The sequence below is a fragment of the Sphaeramia orbicularis genome, chromosome 18 (genome assembly GCF_902148855.1).
Source record: "Sphaeramia orbicularis chromosome 18, fSphaOr1.1, whole genome shotgun sequence".
NCBI lineage: Eukaryota > Metazoa > Chordata > Actinopteri > Kurtiformes > Apogonidae > Sphaeramia > Sphaeramia orbicularis.
This window is the reverse complement of record NC_043974.1, coordinates 46,183,843-46,193,266: the sequence shown is the minus strand read 5'-3', so window position 1 is coordinate 46,193,266 and position 9,424 is coordinate 46,183,843.

The following is a 9,424-nucleotide window of genomic DNA, read 5'->3' as shown; positions in this document are numbered from 1 at the left end:
TTTTACTGTCTTTTTTGTCATGGGAACTGTTTTATGAGTTAAGCAGGTGTCAAAAAAGCAGCTGGACGCGTTAAAAAAAAAAAAAAAAAAAGAGCTGAAACGAAAACTACTGGAACCAAATTCAATTACATGTGGATTATTTTATTACCTTTTTTTTTTGTTTTTTTATAATTCATTTTAGTCATTTTTGTTGCATATTGTGTCATGTGATTTATTATTTTAATTGGCTTATTTTGGTATTTTCCTACATTTAGTTTTGATTTTAGAAATTTTATTTTTTACTTAACTTTTAATTTTATTTTGTGGGTTTATTATTCATTTTTGTTCATTTTATTGATCACTTTTGCTGATTTTGTTTATTTCGTGTCTTTCTTTCTTTCTTTCTTTCTTTCTGTTTTATGTCCGTGGAACTGGTTTATGCAGTAAAACAGATGTCTAAAAGCAGCTGGACTGATTTAGGAAAAAAGAACCGAAACTAAAAACTTCCTTTCAGTCAATTTTTTGCATATTTTTTCCATGTTATTTATTATTTTTATTTGTGTATTTTGTTTATTTTCCTACATCTAGATTTTTTATTTTATAATTTTTCATTTTCAGTCATTATTTTTGTGGGTTTCTTATTCATTTTTGTTCATTTTATTGATCACTTTGGCTGTTTTTGTTCATTTTGTAGCTTTTTTTTTTTCTTTTTACGTATTTCATAAATGTAAGATCGGAAACACAAACACATACTCGCAGCAGTTTTAATGAACCTCAAACAGACAGAATGTCACAGGGGTTAAAGGGTTAAGAAGTCTAGAGGCAGAAATCCGCCACCCCCCCCCCCCCCCCCCTTGGGATTTAAACTCAATGTGAGTTAATTTCAGGAAAGAGTCATCGTTTGTGTTTTTTTCTCTCCACATCCTCACACCTTATCTTTACAATTCCCAAATACAGTGTTAAAAAATGCTTCAGCAGGTTTTATTTCAGAGGACAGAGGACTGAGGCGGCCGTTACCAGAGCTTCTATTTTTATGCGGACCTGCTGTTGTTTTACAGTAGGGCGCGACTGCCGACAGAGCAGGGAGATTTCTGCTCCGTCCCATTTTCATTGTTCGTTTTTCGCTCCCGTACTGGACATTTGGTGCCGTAATCCTGTCCCTTTGGCTGCTCTGTTTGAGGTTGAGATTCTAATTTAATTTGGTCGCCTCGTGACTTTACGAGCTGTGGCTATAAACCATACCGGATGAGTAATATGTCAGAAATATGCTTTAAAATGATGAATTCAGTATTTGTTAATGCTTAACTAATGCTTCATAGCAGGGGCGTCAAACTCATTTTAGTTCAGGGGCCATATCCTCCCAGTTAGTTCTGCAGTGGGCTGGACCAGGACATTAATACCGTCATAATGTAGAAATCATGCCAACTAAAAACATTTTAATGTGTTTTATAGTGAAAAAAGTCAATTACATATGGAAACCTTTACATCTCTAAACTGTCCTTTAAAAATTGAATAACATGAACAAACATGAAAAAACTGAAATTTTATTAAGAAGAATAAGTGCAGTTTAAGTCTAGTCTGCTTCTGCAAATACACAAAAATATTTTAGTACTGGGAGAATATTAGTAAAATTACTCTAACTTCTTTTAGGATTTGATTTGATTTATTTATTTATTATTTCAAACATGCAAAAAAGACAAAAAAAAACAAAAACAACGTAAAACAAAATAAAACATTTAAATGGACAGAATCTGTCTTCAAGCACAAACAAGTCTGAATTTTGCATAGTCAAAAGGAGTGGGAGGAAGTATAAACTTCAGTATAAACAAGGGCATTTCTAATTTTTTATAGTTTTTTGTGAAAGGCTAGTTTGTAAATGTACACAATTTCATGTAATTTCACTTTTTACACTAAAACAAAAAGGATTAAAGCTGCAAACAGCATTGGGCGGGACCTCGCACCGTACATTCTGCCTCCCGTGCATTCCGCCTCCCATACGTTCCGCCTCCCGTGCGTTCCGCCTCCCATACGTTCCGCCTCCCGTGTGTTCCGCCTCCCATACGTTCTGCCTCCCGTGTGTTCCGCCTCCCGTGTGTTCCGCCTCCCATACGTTCCGCCTCCGTGCGTTCTGCCTCCCAATACGTTCCACCTCCCGTGTGTTCCGCCTCCCATACGTTCGCCTCCCGTGTGTTCCGCCTCCCGTGTGTTCCGCCTCCCATACGTTCCGCCTCCCGTGCGTTCCGCCTCCCATACGTTCCGCCTCCCGTGTGTTCGCCCTCCATACGTTCCGCCTCCCGTGCGTTCCGCCTCCCATACGTTCCGCCTCCTGTACATTCCGCCCACCGTACGTTCCGCCTCCCATGCATTCCCATGCAACAAACTAAAAGAGAAATTAGAATTTTTATCTTCGCCTGTTTTTTTCAGCTGGATTGACGATGATATGCATAAATTAATTGTTCGTGTCAGAGATTTTTAATAGCATATATTTCACCCCACAAGATAAAAATCATGTTTGAACATTAAAGTTTGCACTAAAATACACTTTTGGTGTACTTTTATTAACATTAGGGTCTAAACTTTGAGCAAAAAGTTAAAAAAAAAACATCCATTGTCCTGATTTATTATATTTTATAGTAGATGAATATTAACCCTTTCATGCCCAGTGGTCACTCCAGTGGTCACTCCAGTGGTCACTTCAGTGGACAGTTCTTCTCCAGTCTCTTGTATATTCATGGCTTTTGTTGTTTTAGTTCCATATCAGCCAACACAGTGGACACTTATGCACCATCCCATAATAATACACTGACATTCAGACCAGTACTGTCACTGTGCTGTTCTAGATAAACCTGATCTGCACTGACATGTTGAGTGGAAATTACTTGTTTTTTGTCAGACACAAAGGTTTTTTTGCAGGTATCTCCATGAAGTGAGTAATAACTAGCATTAGAATATGTTCAAATGTGAGAAAACATCAGATTAGCTGCATTAAAAATGTTTTTATTTCATTGGTTTTCACATTAGTTTCTTACAAAGAGGATCAGGGCCAGAATTCTGACTTTTAACCAGAATTCTGACTTTTTTTCCTCAGAATTCTGACTTTAAACCCAGAATTCTGACTTTTTTCCCTCAGAATTCTGACTTTTTTTCCTCAGAATTCTGACTTTTTTCCCTCAGAATTCTGACTTTTTCCTCAGAATTATGACTTTAAACCCAGAATTCTGACTTGTTTTCCTCAGAATTCTGACTTTTAACTCAGAATTCTGACATTAATCTCAGAATCCTAACTTTTTTCTCCGAATTCTGACTTTTTTTTCTCCGAATTCTGACTTTAAACTCAGAGTTCTGATATTAATCTCAGAATCCTGACTTTTTCTCCAAACTCTGACTTTTTCCTCTGAATTCTGACTTCAATTTCTGAATTCTGACTTTTTTCTCATAATAATAATAATAAGAAAAATATATTTGACCTTATTTTATTTATTTATTTATTTTTTTCCAGTGGCTTTAATCCTCTTCTGTACTTTCTGATTTTGGATTGTAAACACACAGTTCTTTACTTCAAAAATTAAATGCATGAACATTTTTGTAACTCCATGAAAAAAAAAAAAAATTGGTCGCATTGTTTTCCTTCATGTGCAAGGAGGAATAAAAACACTCAAGGAAAAAATCTTTACAAAGGTTCTCATAATCATGCATGAAAGGGTTAATATAATTTTTTCGGGCCGCGGGCTGATGGGGCTAAAGATAGTGTAGTTTTTACATTTCACACATTCATCCTATGGGCTGGATTGGACCCTTTGGCGGGCTGGATTTGGCCCCGGGCCGCATGTTTGACACCTGTGCTTCATAGTGTGTACTTATTATAAAGTGTTACCAAAATGTCACGTAGGGTTAAAACTATACTCAGATATTTGACATAAAAGCAGATCTTTACGTAGACGTTCAGACATGACTGATGTGTCCACACTAAAAAAAACAAAACAAAGTCATCTCTGTAAAAGTTTCTCGTCTGCATTTTGAAGTCCCATGCATTGTTGACTTTCCAAACCATCAAATATTCATATCTGGCTTCAGCGACTGGATCATAAAAGTGTCATGGCTGTGATGTTGCTGCAGAGGCATAATGTCTGAATCTACATTTGTAGGCTTTGATGGGAGCAATAACAACGCAGGCAGAACTGCTGCTTCGGCACCAACAACAGACGCTGCAGATTGCACCCGGCCATATATTTATTTTTAATCACGCAAAGCCCCCGGGCCTAACGACCAAAACAAAATGCTACATCAACGATAATGATAATGGCGATCATGATTAAGAAAGCAAAGCGCTAGTAAAAGTGTAAAAGAGTCGTGCGCTGACAGGAACCGCCTTTACTGTCCATATGGTCGACTGGTTGAACCCCATAAGTCACCGAAGCAAACGGCACAGAAACCAACCTGAGAGGAGCCAGGAGGAAGAGGAGGGACAAAACTAAAGTGTACGATAACCTTTACTTAAGTATGAAGGAGCGATCAGAGAGGAGCAGCAGAGGAGGACAAAAAAAATACAATAACGTTCACTTAAATATGAAGGACCAATCAGAGAACTACGGTGGCCCAGAGGTGCAACAGCCCAACATATTATCCACTATAAGAAAAAAAGAGAACAAATCAATCAGAAAAAATCACCCACTGTAAGAAAAAAAGAGAACAGCCCAAAATTATATCCACTATAAGAAAAAAAGAGAACAGCCCAAAAAATCATCCACTGTAAGAAAAAAAGAGAACAGCCCAAAATTATATCCACTATAAGAAAAAAAGAGAACAGCCCAAAATTATATCCACTATAAGAAAAAAGAGAACAGCCCAAAAAATTATCCACTATAAGAAAAAAAGAGAACAGCCCAAAATTATATCCACTATAAGAAAAAAAGAGAACAGCCCAAAAAATTATCCACTATAAGAAAAAAAGAGAACAGCCCAAAAAAATATCCACTCTAAGAAAAAAGAGAACAGCCCAAAATTATATCCACTATAAGAAAAAAAAAGAGAACAGCCCAAAAAATTATCTACTGGCCCAAAAAAATATCCACTATAAGAAAAAAACAGAGAACAGCCCAAAAAATTATCCACTATTAGAAAAAAAATAGAAAACTGCTCAAAAATTATCCACTAGCCCAAATAATTATCTGCAATAAGAAAAACATTATATATTTCTAAAATATGTTTATTTTTAGCGCATCGACTTCTGCTTTTGGTGGGTTACCTCGTTAGCATTAGCCACATTAGCTGAAGGCCTTAAAATTTTTCAGCCTCTGCTTTTATTTTGTGTGGTGGCCTTAATTTATAAGCAAGAGACCTTTGGGTAAACAGTGCCCCCTTAATTAAAAGGTGGAGGATGTTCTTTTTTTTTATAGCGGATAATTTTTTGGGCTGTTCTCTGTTTTTTTCTTATACTGAATAATTTTTTGGGCTGTTATCTTTTTTTTTCTTAGAGTGGATAATTTTTTGGGCTGTTATCTTTTTTTTTTCTTATAGTGGATAATTTTTTTGGGCTGTTCTCTTTTTTTTCTTACAGTGGAAAATATTTTGGGCTGTTATCTTTGGTTTTTCTTATAGTGGATAATTTTTTGGGCTGTTTTTTTTTTTTTTTTTTTTTTTTTTTATAGTGGATATTTTTTGGGCTGTTTTTTTTTTTTTTTTTTTTTTTTATAGTGGATAATATTTTGTGCTATTGCACCTCTGGGCCACCACAGAGAACAGCAGCAGAGGAGTTAAAAAACAAAGTATACAATAAAATTCACTTAATATGACGGACCAATCAGAGAAGAGCAGATTCAGAGTTCAGTAAATAAAGTAAATAACAACAACAACAACATGTTTTACAGCTCAGACACATGGACTGAAGTAAACACATTTAGTCAGACTATTACATCTGTCATCTGGATATTGGTTTTATTATTATTTTTATTTATTTAGTTTTGTTTTTTTGTTTTTCTTTTCATCAATTTTAGTCGGTTCAACAATTTTGTATATTTTCTTAACTTTTTATTTTTGTGTTGTGTTTCATACATATTGTTTGTGCTGCTGCACATTTAAATTTCTCCTCTGGAGGATCAAAAAAGTTTATCTTATCTGCTTTTATCTTATCTTATCTTGTCTTATCTTAACTTATTTTTTCTTATTTTATTTAATCTTCTCTTATCTTATTTAGTCTGATCTTATCTTGTCGTTTTTCTTCTCTTATTTAATTTCATCCTATTTTATCGTATTTTATCGTATTTTATTTTATTTTTTCTTATTTTATCTTGTCTTCTCTAATCTTATTTTATCTAATCTTAACTGATCTGCTCTTCTCTTTCTCTTTCTTTTTCTCTTTCTCTTTCTCTTTGTCCTTATCCTTATCCTTATCCTTATCCTTATCCTTATCTTTATCTTTATCTTTACTATATCTTTATCTTATCTTTATCTTTATCTTTATCTTTATCTTTCTCCTTATCCTTATCTTTATCTTTATCTTTATCTTTATCTTTATCTTTATCTTTATCTTTATCTTTCTCCTTATCCTTATCTTTATCTTTATCTTTATCTTTATCTTTATCTTTATCTTTACTATATCTTTATCTTTATCCTTATCTTTATTTTTATCTTTATCTTTACTATATCTTTATCTTTATCCTTATCTTTATCTTTATTTTTATCTTTATCTTTATCTTTATTTTTATCTTTATCTTTATCTTTATCTTTATCTCTATCTTTACTATATCTTTATCTTGATCTTTATCTTGATCTTGATCTTTATCCTTATCCTTATCCTTATCTTTATCTTTATCTTTATCTTTATCCCTATCTTTACTTTATCCTTATCCTTATCCTTATCCTTATCCTTATCCTTATCCTTATCCTTATCCTTATCCTTATCCTTATCCTTATCCTTATCCTTATCTTAACACCCCTTTCCCTTTCCCTCTGCCTCTGTTTCTCTTTTTAAACTCACTGCTGTCACGTTGACACTCACACCAGTCCAATCTTATTTATTTCCTCACACAGGAAATTGATCAGGAATCAATCAGGGAATCAATAGAGAATTGGACCGACCTGCAGCCTTGGTAATGGTATTGGTATCAATAGTTTGATCAATTCTCCTCCTTTGTCCTTCCGATTGAGAAAAGGCAGAAAAAACAGCAGATCAATGGGATCAGTTAGCTCAGATTATGTTCGCTGTTCAGTGGTGACGTTTTATTCAGACGCATTTATTTAAATGCACGTTCACATCCTGATGGTCACACTGTTCACACTGTCTGCACAGCCCATCAAAAAATACATAAATACATAAATAAATAAATAAATAAATAAATAAATAAATAAGAAAATTAATAATAATAATAATAATAATAATAATAATAATAATAATAATAATAATAATAATAATAATAATAATAAATAAACGTCTGCACAGCCCTGGGTTTATGCATCCTCATCCTCATCCTCAGTTATTGAACATATATCAGACTGTTCATCAGACACTTTTGTATAATATAGTTGATTTTATGCAGTGTGCAAAATATTTTTGTCACTGTCCATTTATTATTATTATTATTATTATTATTATTATTATTATTATTATTATTATTATTATTATTATTATTATCATTATTATTACTATTGCCTCTGCCAAGGAATTTATGTTTTCATTGGGGTTTGTCTGTTTGTTTGTTTGTTTGTCTTTCATTTTGTGTGTTTTTTGTTTGTGTGTGTGTTTTTTTGTTTGTTTGTTTATTTGTCTTTCATTTTGTGTGTTTTTGTATGTTTGTTTTTTTTTGTTTGTCTGTCTGTTTGTTCATCTGTCTTTAGCAAGATAACTCAAAAAGTTATGGACAAATTTTCATTAAATTTTCAGGAAATGTTTGTGTGTGTGTGTGTGTGTGTGTGTGTGTGTGTGTGTGTGTGTGTGTGTGTGTGTGTGTGTATACATGTATATGTATATTTTGTCTATTGTCTTTTTTTTCTCGTGATTTTTGTCTATTGTCATCTATTCATTCCCCCCCACATGGCTATTGGTTTGTTTGTTTGTTTGTTTGTTTGTTTGTTTGTTTGTTTGTTTGTTTGTTTGTTAGTAAGATAACTAATAATAAAAGTTATGGATGGATTTTCAGTAAATTTTCAGGAAATGTTGATCCTGGCACAAGGAAGACATGGTTAAATTTTCTTTTTTTTTTGGGGGGGGGGGGGGGGGGCAGATCTGTGTTGGCGGAGGTCTGTGCTCTCTGAGTGCTTCTCTTTTTGCTTATTGTGTTTTTATTTCTGTTGTCTTGTAGTTTCTTGTTGTGATTTTGTAAGTAAAAATAAAACTGATTAATTATTTTTTTTAAATGAATGAATGAATGAATGAATTTTTGGTTTGGTTTGTACATCAGTCATTGCACTTAGTACAATAATTATGATAAACATAAAATCCAAAGAAGGAATCGGCTATAGAAGCAAAAGCTTCTTTTTTATCCTGTCCTTTTCATCTGATAAACCACTTATCTTCAGTTAAATACGTACACCATCAAACATTCACACCATAAACAGAAAAAAAAAAAAAAAATCCACAACAAAAACACATCTACCATCTCAGTTTAATTTTCCTAAATATTTTTAAACTTAAGGCATTTTTTTTTTTATTATTTCAAATTCTACATTTCCATAAACATGTACTTATACATAAGGAACCACACAGACCAAATATATGCAAACAAATTATACAACAAACCTACAAACCAGTTAAACCCCCAAAAGAAGAAAAAACCCCAAAAACAAACCAAAATAACACAAGATAAAATAGGATAAATAATCAAATCAATTTTTATTTATATAGCGCCAAATCATAACAAAAGTTATGTTAAATGTTATCAACTCTCCTTTACAACACTCAAATACTCTTAAGGGTTTTTTTTAAACTTTGCCAAATCAGTGAATAACTTAAATTCATCATCGGGTCCATTCCATGTGTTTTTTTTAGATATTTCCATCTTAAATGCTCTTGTTTTTTCAGTGTGGATAAAACAGTCAGACCTTCATGGTCCAGATAAACCTGTTTCTTTAGCGAACACACACGACAGTAAAACGGTTTGAATGTTGACTCTTCCTGCTCATTCAGCTTTAATATCCCTGCATTCATCAGTGATGGAGACCACTGTGTTCCCAAAGACAAAAGGATATGCAACCCCCCCCCCCCCCGACAGGAGGTGTTTGATATGCTAAAGGCTCCTGATAAATGGTATTAACTCTGGCCAGGTGCTTTCCAGCATGTGAATAAAAAGGGAATGTGAGAAAACAACAAAATCATCAGTAACTGAGAGGAAAAAAAAAAAAGGTGAAATGAGGCGAGACACACAAGGGCATTTTATAAAGACCGACGCAACGGAGGAAAATCTACAACCCCCCCCCCCACACACACACACACACACCCATCCCACCCGGT